Raw genomic sequence first — 20,588 nt, 5'->3', positions numbered from 1 at the left:
GGAGAACACAAGTTTTCTAAATTAGAGAACATGTTTCTGTTCTTCAGACTTTTTCTAATATGACAAAACATAATGCCTAAAGAGTCGAACAGAAAATAAAATATGCTACAGTCTATTTAGCATGACTGACCATGTTAACGATATTTCCATGCCTTATCACTGGGCGGAATCATTCATATGTGAAAGACTTTATAGGTAAGGCCTATGCTCATACAATTGTACTTTCCGTGTAAAGTCAATGGAGTTCAAATCTATTAAACTCAAGAGGAAAATAAGAAATGTTAACTGGCAACCATGTACCAAATAATATGCCTGCTGTTTTACATAAATTAATATGTGAGCTGAAAACAGTAGCTGAATTATATGTACCTTAGAATCCTAGCGTATTTTAATTAAGACTATCTGTTAGAAAGATTGAGATGAGTAAACTTATCGGCAAGTTATATTTATATTCTAACAATGTTTTCTAAAACTAAAGTCATATAAATAAGAAAAAAGAGGAGCTTTGATGAGAGAAACTATATTTTTAATGCATGCGTTATAAGAATATAAAATATACATTAGTTTTCCAAGCAGGATGTGATTTAATGACCTCTTTAAAAATCACCTTTTGTCTTCCTATAAATTGAATGTCCTCTCCTGACATTTTAATACACTCCTATCTCCAGCCTCTTTGAATGTTCTGCATTCATTTCTAGGTCAGGTGCTCCCATCTTCAAAGCATTTATTCTGTAATCATTAAATATAGAATTAAAAGCAGCTTTGGTCACTTCAATAATATCCAAACTGATCATTTACAGTGAAATACAGCTTAAAATTTATAAGCAAGTCAGTAAATTAAAAGAAATGACAAGACAAAGTTGAGATGATTAACATTTCTCCCTTAATTTTCCAGAAATCAACAAAATAAATAAATAATTTTGACAAGGACATAAATAACTTGAACCGTTTAGGTATGATCTAAAATTATGGAAATAATGTGAATATGATTCTTTCTTAAGAAAGAAAGAAAATAATTGGTATTTTCCTGAATGACCTATGACAAGAAAAAGTTGGTATTTTTCATTTGATACAGCAAAGGACATGTTAGCAGGAGGGTGCATCTTTTTTCTGTTTGATTTTTGTGGCAACCTCTTAAGTGGACTGGAAATTAGGAGGGGGCTTTTAAAGTTATCTTGTTAGAAAGATCTTTCTGAGAAATAACCAAAGAAAAAGTTCTCCATTTAGAGGAAGTGGCCTCAGTCATGCTTTACTTCATATATGTTTTCCATGCTATGAGATACATGCACTTTAAACCCTGGTATTTCAAATGAAGGTTACATCAGATATACAAGGAATCCCCCAAGAAGCATAAGAAATGTGGGGCATGGGAAGCCCGGGTGGCTCAGTGGTTTAGCGTCTGCCTTTGGTCCAGGGCCTGATCCTGGAGAACCAGGATCGAGTCCCACGTCGGGCTCCCTGCATGGAGCCTGCTTCTCCCTCTGCCTCTCTCTCTCTCTTTCTCTCTCTGTGTCTCTCATGAATAGATAAATAAAATCTTAAAAAAAAAAATAAATGTGGGGCAGAGACTACTAAGTATTGTGAACTAGGAGATGCTCATAAACTAGACAGAGGATACAAGAGGTTTAGTCCAGAAAGTATTCATTCTGCTTTCCCATTTCTCCCTCATTTTGCAGACCAACGTTTTCCCTCCCAAAGGAAAAATATAATGATTGAATTTTAATTTTTAATTTCTTAAAGCTGATTCTCATTAGTTATGGGACTTGATGCTGTGATTTCAAATGCAATAAGGGTACCTGTCCTGAAAAGATTATAGACTAATAAAGGAACCTGAGATTCACAATTAATTACTAATCACTGTCATTTATGGTGAACCAAATAAAATTTCCAATATACCGTTTTACCTACAACTATTGTAAATTTGTATGATTCAACCTAGAATTATGCCAAAATAGAATGATTAAAATGTCACAGAGAAATAGGAGTAAAACAAAACTAAACAGTTGTAGGCCCCCCAAAATGATGTGAATATGTAGTGAAATAAAATTGCAGATTAAGCTATGAATCTTAGCTTTTGAAGGATGGAAAGTTAAATATTTTTGTAAGGTTATTAGAACATTTAAATGACAACATTCTGGTAGTTTAAAAGTTTAATCTATAAATTGTAAGTCTTCCTTAAATATATATACATATAAACATGTGTGTGTGCAGTTATTTGAACTTTTTTTCATTTTTTTCCCTATGCTATATCTATTTAGAGATGCCACTTCAGTGTTGCCTAAGCAGAATAAAGACAGTAACAAACCAATATCCCTAGAACTTGCTAATGACTATTAAATACAAATTTAATAAGATTTTTTTAAGAAGAAAATGGATTCCCGCTGATTAAGCAAAATCCTCCTTAAAATATGCCTCCACCACTGAAATGAGAATGAAATGAGAAGTTATTATACTATTAATTTTAGCCAGATTAGGGGAAGATTTATTGAAAAATTTTTTAATACTTGAAACATTTATTTCTTCAGTTGTCAACTCAAAAAAAAATTGAAGTAAAAGTAGCTACTATCCAGGTCAAGGTGTATTTTTAATATATGAAATTTAGTACTTAATTCGCAAACATATAGGAATCTTCTAGTTATCTTTTTCTTATTGATTTCTGGCACAGAACATATTCTGTATGAATTTAATCTTTTGAAATGTGTTAAGATTTGCTTGAAGGCCTTTTATATGGTCATAGAAAAAAAATATTCCATGCATGCTTTAATAGATTATGCATTCCACAGATGTTGGGTGGGTGCTCTATAAATATTCACTAGATAAAGTGTATTAATTATGTTGTTCAAATTGTCTATATCCTTGCTTTTTAATTTGTTGTTTAATCAACTACTAAAAGAGATGTTTTAAACAATATCATACTGTGACTAAAGATTTGTCTACTTCTCCATTTGCATTTGTCAGATTTTGTCTATGTATTTGGAAACTGGGAATAATTATATCTTCCTGGTGAATTGAACCTATTATCATTATGATATAACCTCATTTCTACTAAATTATGTCTTTTGCCTTAGAGTCTGCTTTATCTAATATAATAACCACCTTTCTCTTAGTTTTTACACAGTGTATAATTCTTGATTCTCTTCTTTCAACATCACAGAATCCTTATGTTTTTAATGTGTCTCTTGTAAAAAAAAAAATATCATGTTTTCTAAAGTTCTGATAATCTTTATTTCAACTGAAATAGTTCACCCGCCTACATGGACTATAACAATGGGCTATTTGAGTTTAAATAAACATCTGGTCATGTATTTACTCTTTATCCCATCTGTTCATGCTCCTTTTCCTTTCTTTACTTCCAAATTTATTAAAGACCGTTTCTATAATCATTTTCTTTTCCTCGATTAGGTCTTTTTGTGATTGCTACAGAAATTAAAACAAACATCTTTACTTCTAAAAACTTAGGATTGATTGGTAGTTCTTTTCTCCTCCTTCCTGACTATGCGGGGAACATATATCTCTTTAACTCCAGTTATTTCCTTTCCAATCTATGCTTTTTCATTGTTATGTATTTTATTTCCCTACATGCATTAAATTCTGCAAGAAACTGCAGCTATTGTTATGCACAGTCAATATTCATTCAGTGTAACCCAAGTATTTATCATTTTTATTGTTTTCCTTTTTTTCTTTTTTTGCTATTTCTTAAACTTTCCATTGGGGTCTATTTCCTTCTGACTGAAAATGCTTTTTAGAGTTTCCTCTGTTGGAGGTTTGCCGTGATAAACTCTCAGTTTTGTTATTCTAAAAATGCCTTTATTTTACCTTCATTCTTGATGGGTATCTCTGTTGGTTGTTGACTTTTAAATTTATGTTTATTTATGTTCAGTGTGTAAAGGAAAATTTTCCACTAGCATTTGGTTTCCTTATTGATGTTGAATTTGATGTTGATGTTGAAGAGTCTGCTGTTCTTCTTTTCTAACTGCATTTTATATTTTTGGTATTCTGATTTGGTTTTCCAAACCTTCACAAATATATGGATGAGTGTGGATTTCCCTGTACTTTCTCTGCTAGGAATTTCTTAGGCTTCTTAATCCTATAATCAATTCTGGGAATTTCACATTCATAATTTTGATTATTGCTTCTTCTTCATTTTTCCTTTCTTCTTAGCTGAAACTCAAGTCAGATTTTGTTTGTCATGAGATCTTCTTTTCCATATATTCCATCCTTATCTGTATCTGTTATTCATTGTGTGTAGTTTTGTTTTCTGACACCAAGGCCCTAGGCTCATCTTGTTTTGTTTAATTTTCTTGTCCCAGATCCAGAATCAGCCTTTTCTTTAAAGATCTCCAGTTCCTTTTTAGTAGAGAACTGAATTTAAGGACAAGATCTGGGCAATATGTATAATTGTTTTTAATTGTGACAAACATAATTTTTATTTGAAATGGCTACACGTCATTAATATCTACTATAGCAGATAATGTAGTGCTAGATAATTAATTCTTCCCACAATTTTTCTTAGTTAAAAATGATTACTCTTCCCAAATCCTATCATGCCAGTACTGCAGCCCTCTGTATTTCAATGATATATATCACAATCTGATCATCATCTCTTTTTCCCTGGGTCATTCCCTCTACTACCATGAGTCCAACCAGCCTTTACTTCCTTGAATCTATTAATTCTAACAATTTTTCATTGTATCTATCTTACATTTCAAGGTCAGTGAGTGGTTATAATTATTCCCTTGAGTCTTTTGTTCCTCTCTCCATTGTACTATGAACACTATATTCACCCCTCTGAAATTGAATGTGGAAGGAGAAAAGATAGTACCACAATGATGAGTCTCACTTCGACCACATGACTACAAACCCCAGTGCTGCCAGGAAAACATTCTACACATTGCTACTCTATGTAATCTATTATTCTTTTAAATGATGATTTACAACCTTTTCTCTTCTCTAATAAGTTATCTTCCATTTTCACTCTCGGATAGGACCTTGCTTATAATTTCACTAAGAAATTTAGCCACTAAGAAGTTCTTCAGATGAACACCTCCACATCACCCACTTAACACCATATTTACACATTTAATCTGCCTCCTCAGCTGAGGCCAAGGACTGGACTCCTATGAAAAGGCCAATCCTGGGGCGCCTGGGTGGTCAGTGGGTTAAGCGTCTGCCTTTGGCTCAGGTCATGATCCCTGAGTCCTGGGATCAAGCTCTGCATCGGGCTCCCTGCTCAGAAGGGAGTCTGTTTCTCCCTCTCTCCCTCACCCCCTGCTCCTCTGCTCAGGCTCTTTCTCTCTATTTTCCTCTCCCTCAAATAAATGAATAAAATCTTCTTTAAAAAGTCACTCCTTCCATTTTTTGTACCATATCCCATCATGTGTCACTTCTCTTAACTTCTCCTACCTGAATTAGAGGGGAGGTTAAGTAAAGGGAAATACTTAGTGAGACAGAGGCAGAGGCTGCTCATCCTTAGGAAAGAAAAGATTCTCCAATACTAAAAAGAAAATATGTTTTTGAGGATTAGTATTTCTATATAAAGTTTACCACAGTCATTCCTCAGAGAACTTTGAAAATGTCACATAACTTCAAAGAGAAATTTCTGTGCACTGGCTGTACCAAGGCTCCAATTACTCAAGAATATCCATATCTAACAGTTGCGTGAACATTTTGAAGTTTTCTCTTTCAGATGTATTGTATGGTTTTAGAAAAAAGAAAGCATCTCAGAAACAACTATGAGGAACTGAAAATTAGTGGGTTTTCTCCCGTTTTCTGGTCATCTTCTAAATTTTTTAGAATCTTACACAAACTTCAGTAGAAGGAAGGACTACTCCAAATTCAAATTTGATATCTTTCACAGTCAGATTTAATTTGATTTAAAAAAAGTATTAAACCAATGTGACATTTGTTGAACTCAGGTGTAGTGATTGAAAATTTATATATACATGGCACATGGGATAATTTCCAGGATTTCTGAAAAATTTCATATACTACCTAATGACATCTCAGACAGAATAAAAACCCTAGAATCAGAGCTAACTGATTTAAAACAGCAGCCATGACCTGACAGATATCTACTATGTAAAAAACTGAGTTGAACTCACAAAAATCGCTGGTGATTTGATGAATATAAGTAGACCATAATGAGTGCGAGTTTGCAAAAATGTGTCAAAATGCTTTAAAATCCTTGAGAAGACACAGAATAATAGTAGAAAAATTTTTAAAAAGAAAGACTATGAATGCTTCCTTCTTAGAGTTTTTTGACAATATTAATTTCTATGCATTTCTCTACAAAGCAAAGGGCTTCAAAATGATCTCTCATTTTTCAGACTATGGATCTAAATAACTTGAATTATCTTCTAGCTTCACTAGAGGGGCACATAGAACTTAGTCTTGACAAATTCCAATGTGAAGATCACTGACATTGTCCTAATCCTGGACTTAACACCATGTTTTGAATAAGTAGTAGGGAGAGTAGTTGTGCCTATTAAAAAAAAAGGGGGGGGGTTACTAATTACCAAAAAATGGGCATGTAGTTTAGGAATGATATGGCTGCCACAGTGGAAGAGCATATTAAATATTAATACAATGGTATTGCTGCAGCAATGGTGACTCTGTGAAATAGTAACAACTGATAGAATAATCTAATCTTCCCAGACTGTGTGGCCCTTCATACTCACAGAGCTAACAGTAATACTAGTTACTAGTTGAACTAGTAGAACTAGAACTACTAGTTAGTTGAACAGCTGAGTATATTGAAATAGGTTCTTAAAATTTCTAAAAGGTAGCTCAGTTAAACCTCAAGCCAAATATTTCATTAATGGTAGTGCCCTGGGGAACTTCAGACTCAGAAAATGTGTACCACTTTGCATTAAGACCAATATGTGAACAGAGCAAGTTGAATGGCATGCTCTGCTTCTAGCTCAGACTATACCCCTTTTTGTTCCCAACTTCTCCCACCTGCTAAAATTGGTAAAAAAAAAAAAAAAAAAAAAAAAAAAAAAAAAAGTGGGAGAACAAGAGGAAGAAGTGATGGTCTCCACAATGAGGCCAATCATCTACACATAGATCAATTTCAATAAAACCAGCCTGTTTTGCCACCTGAAGTTTTATTATAAGAGTTCAAAGTCCCAACTGCTTGTCAAGCTTTTGAGACCAGGTGAGACCACCTTTCTACATATCTCCTAAAACTTTGCTGCTCAAAGCATCACCCAGTGGTCAGCAGTGTTAGCGTTGCTGAGAGATTGCTAGAAATGCAGAATTTCTAAAGGTGCTCCAGAGGTAGCACAATGTGAGTACTAACAAGGCGCTTAATTAATTTACATGTGTATTAAAATTTGAGAAGCAATGCCCTAAAATCTGCTTTCAAAGTAAAGAGAATCTTCATATTATCCTAAATATTAAAGTCCTTCAGTTATCTATGGATTTGATTGCTTGGTGCTCAAGGGGCTTAGAATAAGGGAATAAGCTACATAGCAACACCACTCAACGCAAAGAGGGGATGTCAGCATTTGCCAGGGCAGCATTAGGCTCTGTCATGGTAATAGACAAACTCGGAAATCTCAACAGCTTAATATAATTGCAGTTTCATTTTTGGATTTTTGTTCTTTCTCACACATGCTGTTTGCTACTCAATATATATGCCTGGTGGTCTTCCTCCACTTTATAGGGTTGTCATCTGGAATAAGTGGTCTCCAAGGTCAGTGTGGCAGGAAACGAGCAAGATTAAAGCAGTTCATCTCATCAGCTCTTCATTGCCTTCGTCTAGAAATGACTATAATCCATTGGCCAGAGCCGATTAGATAGTATGGCACATGAATATTTAGTGAGTTCTGTCTCAATCTCCCTATGTGCCCTCTTAATTGTCATTTTTAAATTTTGGTTTACGTTTTTATATTTTTTTCTATTGCAGCTTGGGTTCATTAGACACCGCCTGTTTGGGGTGTTCTGTTTATTCTTCTTCTCAATGGGCTAAATGGGCTACTGGATCCCTGTTAGAATATGTGTTCTTTTCACTTATCTGCATATTGGATCTCAGGTCCAGCTTCCTGGGCACCTTAAGTAAGGGATCTTCAATGAAATATAGAAGTGCAAATGCCTCAACTCTTGCGAGCTGGCTGATAGAAGGCATCAAGGTGTCAGTTCCCAGATGTCACCAAGCAGAAGGCTCTCAGGTCCTCTTAAGCCTTCTGCCTCAAAGGAAAAATGAACTCAGCCCATATTTCAGCTTCTCCTTAATTCTTACTGTACAATAAGGATTAGAAACACAAATACATTAATGTGAACCCCTCAATACCACCCCAGATTTGAGATCTCTGTAGACCAAGCTATTCGTTGAATCTTGCAATGCTGACTCTGAGGGTTCTTGGCTGCTGTCCTCTCTGGCTCTTCTCCCATGAGGAAAAAAACCTGAGCCTACTCTTTCTAGTACTGTGAGAGAGAGTCTGGTCTCCCTAGCATTACCATCCCTTACTACTTGCTGCCAGCTGCTCAGCAACATAAAAGTATCCAGGAATACAGGGAATCTAGGAGTCATCTAAACTACCATTCACCCCGAATTTTTACAGAGGAGAAAACTCATCTTAGGATATTTTACATTATTTCTGTTAAGTCAGTCAGGCAGTAAAATGCAGAACAGAGATTAGAACCAAGGTGAGTGGGCTTCATACTCCAAGGAACTTGTGTTTAACAGGATCTATCGAATCACACCAGCGTCAATATCAAGGAAAGGAAGGTAGAAGAAAGTAAATGTTCAGATCACAACAGCTGGAGGGTCACATCTGTAGACATGGTTGCCATTGGCTCAGAGATGGGGGGAGGAAGTGTGAAAAGGGTGAAAGGAGGTCCTACCACACAGAAAACCTGAGACATGACTGCAGTTTTACTATTGGTTGGACCTACTTCTGTCCCAATCTTAGGTGGAGGGGTTAGATGAGTGGGGGTCATTTAACTGCAGTGAGGAAAGAGCTACTTTAAAGGGTCAAGTGGTCCTGCAGGAGGGTAGATCAGGACACCCAAGATCCTTGATTGAATTTGAAGCCTGTTTGGGTCTCTGTTCATATATAACACCTTTACCTCTATCCTAATGTTTCATTCTAAGCAGAAGAGCAAAATTTCAACTAAGGTTTGAGAAAAACTTAAGAGAAACTTTGGTATGGTCAAGCACGATAATCAGTTCAGAATGACTGGCCAGGCTAACAACCTTCACAGATAGACTCAGCAAAGCCAATCATAGTCTGGGTCCAGACACATAGCTTGGCAAAAATACACTAACAGTCTGACTTATTTAAGCCCGAAGAGACCAACCATTCTGGTTATGTTGGTGGCCTAGATACTAAGGATGTTCCAATGCCAACTGGCTCAATAAATATGAATGCAAACATATAGCGCAGTTTAGAGTTACTCATCACCCAGATACACTGACCACCTGAGATCAGTGACCCAAGACAGACTGATAAACTGATTATATCACCATCTTGGACCTGTTGACCCTTATTCCTTTCCTCAGTTCTTCCCCTGTCATCCGGGAAACCACCTGTCCATACTGTCCTGGCTATTTTGTGGGTAATCAGAATGCAGAGAAAGCTGGGATAACTCACAGATTCTATCTACTATGGGGCCAAACTTTCCCTACATTTCAGTTCAGTGTGATTTTTTTCATAAACACATATTTTCCAAATAAAAGCAAGTACATCTTGTGAAAACCATTCTAAATCTAAACAAGAAAATGTTGTAAGAAAGTTGTAACTATTTTTGAGGCTTTATACCTGATTTAAGGCTGTATATATCTCTTAGTCTGCCACAGGGCCAGATGTTGGACCAAATCTTAGACATCCTCTAATCTCTTTTCATCCATCTCAAATATACGCTGCTTTCTCAAGAATGTCATTATATTCACTCAGTGTTATATCTGGATTTTTAAAAATACATAGAAAATGAACAAAATTTGCTCATATTTCAATGATAACTATTAAATATGTTCAACTTGCATATATTTACTGTGTAAAGATCATTCAAGTTACAACTTGAAGGATGAGAGAGTAAGAGAGAAAAGGAAAGAAACCTTGGAAATAGCTAAAACAAACAAAAATGCCTCTGCAGAAAGCAGTGAGGCCAACGGTCTAGTGTTTCATTCATTGATTTCTTCATTCATACTTTTTTTTCATTATATATTAAATAACTACTTATAAATGTCCTGCTTTTCTCCCTATGCTATCTTAAGTCCTAAGAACTATCATCATCTTGCTATACTATACCGTGCTCTAGCAAGAGGACTTATTCTGAAAAGAAATAAGAAATGGGGTAAGTCAGCACTGCAGCACTGCAGAGCTTGGTAGATGCTAGGTCGAAAGGCTTAACTACTGTTTTGAGCTCTTAATTGGTGTTTAATAGATAATTTTCATTTGATTATCTAACTAAATGACAGTAGAGAATTAAGGGAAGACACTAATAAATACAGATATGAAGAGAATAAACAAAAAGGTAAAAAGCAGGCCCATTTTGTCAGTGTTTTATTGCAGAGGATATTGCAAAAATGAAAGAATAAAATCCTAAACATGAAATAGAATGAACTCTTAATAGTGATATCAGATAAAAATATATTCCTAAAGTTACATCTTTCTAGAACTGTTATAAACAGGCAACTAAATAAATCATCTCATGTTTAACAAATAAGTATCTTTCAAACTACAGATTTTATTTTTAACTTGGCAAAGCAGTTTTGCAGCTGTCAATGAATAACTCAGGAAAGTCTCACCAACAAAAGGGCCATTACTCAGAAAAGAGAAATTCCAGAAGAATAATAGAAGTCTTACTTAGGGAAAAAATAATAATTTCACTGCATTTAAATACATATTTAGATTTCTCAGCTGCATCTTTTGTCTGCATAAATGAAATGACTGGTTTCAAGATTTCCATAAAGAGTTTATACAGACTCTTAATATTAAATAAGTTAAATATGAACACCTTTACTGCTGTTCTCAATGAGCAAAGGAAGTCAAGAAGGTCAACTGACAATCTTTTCTAATCATCTAAAATCTATGGAAAATGACATTTTCCAAGATGGTGCTCACATCTGATCATTATAATTTGTTAAACTGCAAAACCTTTAGGAAATATAACCATATTTTTTTTCTTTTTTCTTTTCTTTGTATGAAAGACTCCATAACATAGTTGTTAATATCTTAGACTCTGCAGCTAGGTTACCTGGGTTCAAAATCTGGTGCCATGGCTACTAGCTTTATGGTCTAGATCTCTGTGCCTCAGTTTGTTATCTAAAAATGGAGATGTCAATCCTAGTACCCACGTCTTGTGTTTGTAAGAGAAAATATAAATTACTGAGCATGCTGCCTGGCAGTGTTAGACATGACTACAACTGACCAACTCATACATGATATCACTCTGGGAGAATCGTGATGATCATTAAAATAACAATTATAACTGAAGACAGAAATTTGAATGTGAAAGAGACAAAGAGAAGGGGAGCAGATGGTGGAAAGAGAGAAAATGCAGAAAAAAGAAGGGAATGTGAAGGTGGACTTTGTATTGAAGTGAGTGGAATAAGGAAAAGAGAAAGGAGATAATGTCATTTCTAGGAAAGAAAGAAATGATGGTAAGTTCAGTGAGCTACCATACTCATCCTATTCTTCAGTCCTTTCCATTAGAATTTATATAGGTAGATCATGACTACCTAGAACTTTTGAAACAAAGCTCTCACTAAGCCAAAATTCAATATAGTTATTGAACTAAATGTATAATACATTAATTGTGTGACTGACAACTAATACTCAAAGTATAAGATAAATCATTCCTTCCCCCAGCAATCAGGTGGACTATTTAATTGTGATTACTAGACATAATATTTGCCAACAATCAATATAAAGAAAAGTTATTGTTTCTGAGCTGTGTCACACCTTTTGAAGAACTGTTCATTTATTTTCTTCTTTCATTCACTCAAGTAGTGGTTAGAAATCAATTCATTCCATAAAAATCCACAGGGGGAAAAGTGGATCATGAGGTTCTATAGCCAGAGGTCATGAGTGAAAAGAAAAATCATAAAGTTAAGATACTACTGAAAACTGGAAACAGAAATTCAGATAAATTTGGATATTTCACTTTTTGAATTCTTTAGTGTGATAAGTCTACTCTAGATATTTGTGTTTTTACTAATACTGAGATTTATCAACAATGGCAAAGAATGATTAGAAGCCTCAGTTCATGATCTCTTAATTCCTTTGACCAATTTCAAGCATTAATCAATAATTCAAGGTAATTCTAAATCAAGTCCTGAGTGACTTTTCAGTGTTTTAAGTGAGGTATTGTCTATATATTACCTCAGTCTCTACGATTTCTAATTCTCAAAGGAAGGAACAGCATTCAAGCATCTATCTTCATTAATATTAGCATAAATCTTGTGCTTGAGGACAACATTATTTCCTGGTTCATTGTAAAAAAAATAAATACACCTAACTACAAACACAGATCTATGCAACATTTCAAAACTGAAGAAAGAACAAGCTTTAATGACAGTGTCTATAACGAAGCAAAAGTGATCTTGGAGCTAGAATCACAAGCAGAGCCACTGACATAAATATCAGGCTTATTTAAACCAGTAAACAATTGAAGAAGAGACCATCAACAAGGTGATTCAAATGATAATGCTTTGACTTTTAAAGCATAGTAAGTGGCTCTTGAAAAAAATGATGACATTCTGGTGTATTCTTTAAAATCGATCCTTTTTATGATCTTGCTGCAAAAGTCAAAGTTGAACTTAAGATATCATGTGATGCTATCATACTATTTTGTCTAAATGTTAAAAAATACATACTGCTTAATGGGGCACTTGGGTGGCTCAGTCGATTAAATGTCTGACATTAGGTTTTGGCTCATATCAGCATCTCAGGGTCCTGAGATTGGGCCCTGCCTTGGGCTCCCCACTCAGCAGGGAATCTGCTCAAGATTCTTTTTTCCTCTCCCTCTCCCTCTTCCCCTCTCCCATTCCATGTGCATCCTCTCTCTAAAAATAAATAAATAAATCTTTAAATATATATATGTATGTATATAAAACACATTACATATAGCTTAAGCAAGTCTATATTTAAGAATTAATACATTTTAATTGTAGCCCAGATTTTGCTAAATGTAGAATAAAATTATCTATATTATTAGTTTTTTTTTTTTTTTTTCTGGAGAAAGCCTAAATCACATCCCCACTACAGTGTCACTATGAAATTTTGGCCTTATTTTAGGAGACTCACTGTTGTCTATTATTTTATGCCATTTTCTTGTTTGTTTGTGTGTGTGTGTGTGTGTGTGTGTGTGCGTGTATACTTCCGTATACTTCCCTGATAACTTGTTACATTTAAAGCTGAACACAAGAGGATTTTTCTGCAAGATGCTAGAGGAATTAAAAAATTCAGCCAACTACAGACATCTAGTCTTCATCTTCCAGGTAATACAGTAATAATTTAAAATAAGAAAATATAAAGAAAGCCCATGCATAAAATATTAGAACAAAAAATGCCCTGTGTTAGAGACATGTGTGTTTCTAAAGGATGATTTTCTTCCCTAAGCCACCTAATGTAAGATGAATGAGAAGAATGAATAAAAGTACCTTTGTTATCTGATATGCTAATGACAAAGCGAATTTTGGAGTTACCAGAGAAGATAGGGCAATTCTTGAGGTTTAGAGTATTAACATTAGACTGTTCAAACAATAACTATTAAAGCGTACTTGTGGAAATTATTGCATACATATGGGTGCCTAAATCCATGCTCAAGTGTGAGTCCAAGACTACTTAATATGGCTCAACCAGACTGTGCTAAACACTTTGCAACCTACACAGCTACAGAAGAGAGACCAATAGGCAATCTGCCTAGATGAGGTGTGAGGCAAGATGATTGATTAATAGAAAACAAATTATATCTATGCTTTCTGTTCAGTGTAAGAATTAGTTTCAATATAGACCTAACAATTTGATATAGTCTTCTTGCCAAAAATAGCAGCAGGGACAAAACAAAACCAGAACACAGAGACAGGGAAGGATAGACATACAAATGAAAAGAGAACGCTGTTAGGTATACTTGTGATGTACAGAGTTGTAGGTAAACGTGATGAACAAGTGCATTGTATTCTTATATCAGTTAGAATCTTTGGCAGGCAACAAAAACCAGTGCTGGCTAAAGCATTTAGAGGATGAATATGGGGTAAAACATAGAATTAAAGGAAGTGATTTTTAAAAACCAGCTCATACAGTTCAAGAAAAGCAGCAACAGAAATCTGGAATCAAGAACTAATAAGAAATCTCTTTAGGGTGTCACCGACAGGATCAATCAACTTCAACAATCTTTACTCATTTTGGTCCTTAGTTTAAGGAATCAAATTTGTAAGAGAGAAAATCTAGTTGGCTTGGATCATGGGCCTTTTGGCTGAAGAAAGGCATGCCTCTTGATTAACGGTCCCATCATATCATATCCAGTGGGAGAGGTCCTCCAAAGCAAAATCACTGTCCTTTTATCAGTTGGAAGAAAGATTGATGTTGAAAATGCAAATCAGCAAATGCCCATAACATACTTCTATACAAATTGAGACAGGCAAAAAGTATTAACAAAACTTGGACAATTTCAGAAATCTGGTCTGAACTGGAACAGAATAATTATCTTGGCTGATAGAGAGAGAGAGAGAGAGAGAGGAGGTGAGGGAATGATTCCACTAATTCCTTAGGGTGAACAAATTAGAAAATCAATTTCAAACAATTTTTTAAGATTTTATTTATTTATTCACGAGAGACACAGAGAGAGTGGCAGAGACATAGGCAGAAGGAGAAGCAGGCTTTTCGAGGGGAGCCCAATGTGGGACCCAATTCCAGGACTCCAGGACCACACGTTGAGCTGAAGGCAGACACTCAACCACTGAGCTACCCGGGCATCCCTGTTTCAAACAATTCTTATTAACTTTGTAAAATCAGGTAGTAAAGGACCTTCTGCAGGCATATTTATGTTTTAAGCATGGTATATATCACTGATTATTGCAAGAACAATTCTGATACCCAACACTGATAAAGCAGATAAACAAGCTCACTTACAGCATCTTTCTCCGGCTCGACTTCTTTCTGCCTGTCTGGTCTCTCTGTGGTTTGTTCAACTGTGATCACAGCAGCACTGTGACCTAAAGAAAGATGAAAGCATTCTCCCATTACTCAACTACTATAGGCAGAACTAGGGCATGAACCTTTCTGTTTTCCGTTTCCAAGTCCAATTGTTCCACTGAAAGAAAAAGGCCTCCTCTATCACTCAGGTAGTAGAAGGTTGCATGACCATAGCACAAAACTAATGGAGGAATTCTACTGGCAATCTCCAGTGGCCAAAGGAAGAAGCAATTAGAGGACGTGCTTGATATCCAGAATAGGAAACCTACAGTTGAGTCCCAGCACGGCCTCTCTGGTTTCTGCTATTTGAATACCAGCAACAACATTCTGTTAACTGCATGTCAACTTACGGTTTGTAAAACCGTCAAGGGAGACTTCATAGCTGAGAGAGTATTGTTCAGAGGGTAGGTTGATCACATTAAATTGCTTTTCAGGTATAAGGCTAACTTCATTGTTCTATAAAACACACTATTTCCCCAATTGTATTTCAAACTTTAAGATTTTTTTAAATACACTAAGCAATACTACAGTTACTACCATTCTCAGAGACGAACAATCTACTCCTAGCGGAGTACTCTTAGTGTAGAACCATATTTCCATCTTCACACTAACGAGAGAACACAGGCACCAAGCAAAGAGGGTATAAGGAAATAGAACATTGTTCCCAACTGAACACATAGCTCTAAATGTTAGAACACAAAAGGGGTCTGTATTACTGTTAGAAGGAATATTAAGTTACTCTTCACCAAAGGATTGGTTAGATTGGTTAAGATTTTTATTTTTATTTTTTTATTTTTTTTTAATTTTTATTTATTTATGATAGTCAGAGAGAGAGAGAGAGAGAGAGGCAGAGACACAGGCAGAGGGAGAAGCAGGCTCCATGCACTGGGAGCCCGATGTGGGATTCGATCCCGGGTCTCCAGGATCGCGCCCTAGGCCGAAGGCAGGCGCCAAACCGCTGCGCCACCTAGGGATCCCTGGTTAAGATTTTTAAATAAAGACAATACTTCAAAATTAATATAGGGCACAGATTCACAAAAGGCATTGGTTTGAGTCACAGGGGCCCAGCTTACTGATCATCAGGAGACACAGTGTTCAGGAGGGTTTTGTCTCTGGCTGCTGATGAGTAGCCTTGAAGGCCAACTCTCCCCATTCATGCTCACTGTGACTCTGAATATTCCACTGAAAATCCCTACATCTTGGTTTCCTCATCTACAAAATGGGAACACAAGGGGGATGTATGTGATACAATATTTTATGCCTATAAAATGCTTAGCACAATGTCTGAAACAGAATAAGCATCCACAGAATATTAGGTATTATTTTGCACATTCCTTAACCTGTCTTGGGGTGCTTATTTTATCCATAAATCACAAATAATCTTTCTTCATGCTAGAATGCTATTGGGATTGAATAAAGTAACATACGCAACTCTCTTGTAAAATATGAAGTACCATTAAAAGAGAGTATTTTGTGATTATAATAGTGAAGTCTTAAAAGTAAACAAAGAGACTGACCCCTGATCTTCTTTAAATGACCTCCACCATAAGGGAGACAGAAAAAGTTACAGTAACAGAAAGAGAGAAGGAATAGATATCAAAAAGGTATAAGGTGGGATTCGCTCTACTTGTTGCCTACCAAACCTAACTCTCAACCATCATATTAGCGTGATCCGTAAAATGAATGATCCTTTTCAAAAAGAGGAGCCGAGGACAAATACAGGGACTACAGGTGTCTCTTCAGGGTTTGGGAGCAAACTCAGGCAAAAGCTCCCTCTCTACAACAACTGAAATGATCAAAAATCAAATTAGATCTGTTTTTAGAAAAGCCTAAAGTTATGAGACTACAGTATGTAGCAACATTACAATGATATATATCATAATGATGTAAACAGTGTCTTTTCAAGATATTTTTGATTTAAATTTTTGATAGTTAACATACGGTGCAATACTGGTTTCTGGAGTAGAATCCAGTGATTCATCACTTACATACAACACCCAGTGCTCATCATAACAAGTGCCCTCTTTAATACTCATCAATCATCTTTTGAATCCAAGTGAGCATGGGATTTTTCTCAAACAAAACAAGTTTATTCGATATAACAACTTGCATGCAATAAATACAGCATCCTAACAGAATGGCTGTTGCCTGTATGGAATGTAGACAGTGGATGCAAAAGAGAAGGATCATTCAGTGTCAATCCAACCCTAATACACAGTGATTTTGTCCCCGGTCTGTGGGAAGTTGCTGCATCTGGCTTCCCTACGTTGGTGGAAAGAGTCCTTCATATGATGTCATTCTTCTTTAACTCCAGCTCTTTCAAACTGACTGAATACATTTACCCACCACAAGCAACCTGTAGAGTCTTGATTTGTCAGCTATTGCTTCAATGTCAAGTAAATTTATTGGTGTTCCTATTTACATATGTCATTTGCATGTATAGGAAGCTTTAGTCAGTTTGTGAGTGATGGATCAACTCTGAGAATTCAATCCCATGCATTTTACGTGACTGACAAACTGCGCCGACCTGGGAGATCCTACCTCTCTCTGTGTGCTTCCCTGCAGCACCACTAATGTCCTCATTTTACAGATGAAGAAAATAAAACGGAGACATCTGAAGACAGTTAGTAGTAGCAGAGCTAGAAATGAAGCAGAAGTATCTCAGGCTTGTTCTTTTTAGTTACACTAGAATATAAATAGCAAAAAAAAGAAAGAACAAGAGGGGAGAGGAGGAGAGGCTAGGAGAGAAAAGAAAAAAATTCTGAGCTTAAACATTTGCAATAAAACGTTTTCCCATGTCTTATGAAGACAAAGAGCAAACTGTTGAAATTTCTGTGGTCAGCAAACTCATAATCTTCGATCCCTCTTAAGCTTTTATTTCAGTGTTCTTGCAGGACTCTGTGCTGGAATACCATTTACTTTTATTTTCCATGAACAACCATATACAAATGAACTTGAGTACTTACTTTTTGGAAATAAATCATTCTAAACCTTGCGAAAGAGGCAAGAACACTGATATTTTTCTTACTTTTCATAAGTTTTTCAAGAATATTCAGGCAAAATAGGAATAATAAATGTTAAAAAATGGAAAAAAAAAAGGATGAAAGTATGGAAAAAGTATCCTAACAGCTATGCTTTACTCTTGTAGGCACATGTGGCAAACCAGACAGCCCTAGGGTGACCCCCAATGGCCCCCACCTTCCTATAATCCCCTCCCTGGTATAGATGGGACTGTGATGCATCTCTAATCAATAAAATATGGCAAAGGTGATGAGAGGTCACTCCCATCATTATATTAACACACAACACACATATTTACATTATATATTTATTTATAATGTGTAAATACAAAATACAATTATAAAAATATAAGCTCTATACAAATTATGCTGTAAGTTGTAGGTATTTATTAGTTGTACCACAGAAACTGTAAAATAATAATCATCTTATTTTCAGCTACTAATTCCATGGTAATATTTTACATGGCAATAGAAAAAAATCAATATAGCTTTAGACAGTTTAGCATAGTAATTCTAATAAATTTTCCCTGGAGTGGCAGGATAGAGCCAGATACTTCCAAAACAGAAGCCTAGAACCATCAGTATTAAATATTCAATTTTAGGCAAATTACTTAATCTCGCTGAGGCTCAGCACTCTCATGTATAAAAATGGCAATGGTATTAACTACCTTGCCATTGAAGATTTGGTGTGAAGATTAGTAATAATAAGGAAAAAACGCATGTCACATAATAGGAATTCCAGAAATAGTAGTTCAAGAAATAGTGGAAAACTGACCTGTTGCTTGCGCCATGAAATCTGGAACTTATCTTACTCCACAGATTTACTTTGAAAGAGGGTGCTGTTGTCCTTTTAGAGCTCGTGGTGAACTCTGAGACCCACCATCTACATTCCCTCACTCAGGTCGGTGATTTTATTAATTACATGAGCAAGATTCAGCTTGAGGTGAGATGTAAGATTTGGGCCGAGAAACAAGGCAAGTCTCTGTAGGCTACAAAAATTCAAACATAGATTCTGAGTTTAATAATTTCCTGCCCTAACCTATAAAATAACTGGTCACATATAGAAAAAGCAAATTGTGTAACCAGCAAATAGCTTTTTCTGCAGTAAGAAAAAAAAATCACAATCACTTAAAGGCTTAGAGTTCTTACTTTAGTTCAGTAAAATCACTTAGCAGATCTTGGCACTAATTATAATAACTTAGTCTCTATATAAGTAGGTTCTGGGAAATTTTAGTCAAAGGAGAGTAAAACTGTTCAAATACTGTTTGTTTCTTTTTTCAATTCTTCATATCTGTTTCCATGTGGTTTAGTACAAGAGTAGCTGGGTTTTAGCCACTAGAGTGGGCACTCATTATTGGTAAAAGTCGAAAGACGATTATTCTTTTTTTTTAATAATAAATTTATTTTTTATTGGTGTTCAATTTGCCAACATACAGAATAATACCTAGTGCTCATCCCATCAAGTGCCCCCCCTCAGTGCCCATCACCCATTCACCCCCACCCCCTGCCCTCCTCCCCTTCCACCACCCCTAGTTCGTGTCCCAGAGTTAGAAGATTATTCTACAGTAATAAATGTCATAAAGAATAGGCTGTTCCCTGGAGAAAATTTCTCCATATGGAACTGATAAAACCACAATTCTTTATCAGCTGGAAACGCATAGTTATAAAAGGCAGGGTGGTACAAATATCAAGGTTTTGATTTAGGGAGAAAAAAAATTAATAGCCACATTGAAAAAAAACAGAAGTAGGAGCATAATATATTGTAATTTCAGCCAAATATATATATACATATAAAACACAGTACAGCATATTTATTACTGGAGGACAGAATGTTAAATTTCTATCTCACTATTTTTTTGCTCTAAATACACACCAAACACTTTCACCAAGGCAAACAGTCTCTTGGGACAAAAGACCTTATGAGCTCCATGCACTATTCCCTTTGTGCACTCTTGGTAACTCTGAAAGCCACACAGCAGCTAGGATAACCAGAAAGAATCCAATATCCGTATGTTTAGTTTTGCCTCAGAAAGCAAAAACATTGCAAAGAACTGTTCATGAGCTAACACCAATGCAGATAATAACCTTCCAAACCTCTAAGGCTTCCGTCCCACTATGAGAACAATAAAAATATTCTGTGTTGCTCTTCTTGTTGAGCTTTAGTGAGGGTCAAATGCTTTGTATACATTCGATACAAAAAAAAAAAAAAAGTTATTTTGCACCTATTCTGAAAGTTAATGAGGTCAGTGAGAATTCAAAATATGTATCAATAGAATCAATGGTATATTTATTTTATTGGATAAGCCTGAAGTTCACATTTCCTAGCTATATTGTCAGCATTTGAATGACAAAGCTACACATTTCAACGTACTTCATAGTTAAAAATGGAAAATCTCATCAAACAAAAAAAATGTAAGAATGGGTT

At 35.5% G+C, this 20,588-nt stretch overlaps 1 long non-coding RNA gene across 2 annotated transcripts; it reads right to left on the bottom strand.

Annotated features, from left to right (window-relative positions):
• Positions 1–597: 597 nt before the first annotated feature.
• LOC119872373 lies at positions 598–19,142 on the bottom strand. Of its 2 annotated transcripts, none has more exons than XR_005360475.1 (3): positions 18,939–19,142; positions 15,081–15,163; positions 598–729 (listed from the first exon to the last, which is right to left on the bottom strand). It is a non-coding gene; the product is annotated as an uncharacterized LOC119872373 (long non-coding RNA). The 2 variants fall into 2 exon arrangements; XR_005360476.1 differs by lacking the exon at positions 18,939–19,142 and adding an exon at positions 17,685–17,778.
• Positions 19,143–20,588: the final 1,446 nt, after the last annotated feature.

This window comes from Canis lupus, chromosome 6, assembly GCF_011100685.1.
Source record: "Canis lupus familiaris isolate Mischka breed German Shepherd chromosome 6, alternate assembly UU_Cfam_GSD_1.0, whole genome shotgun sequence".
Lineage (NCBI taxonomy): Eukaryota > Metazoa > Chordata > Mammalia > Carnivora > Canidae > Canis > Canis lupus.
This window is presented reverse-complemented; position numbering and strand designations above follow the sequence as displayed.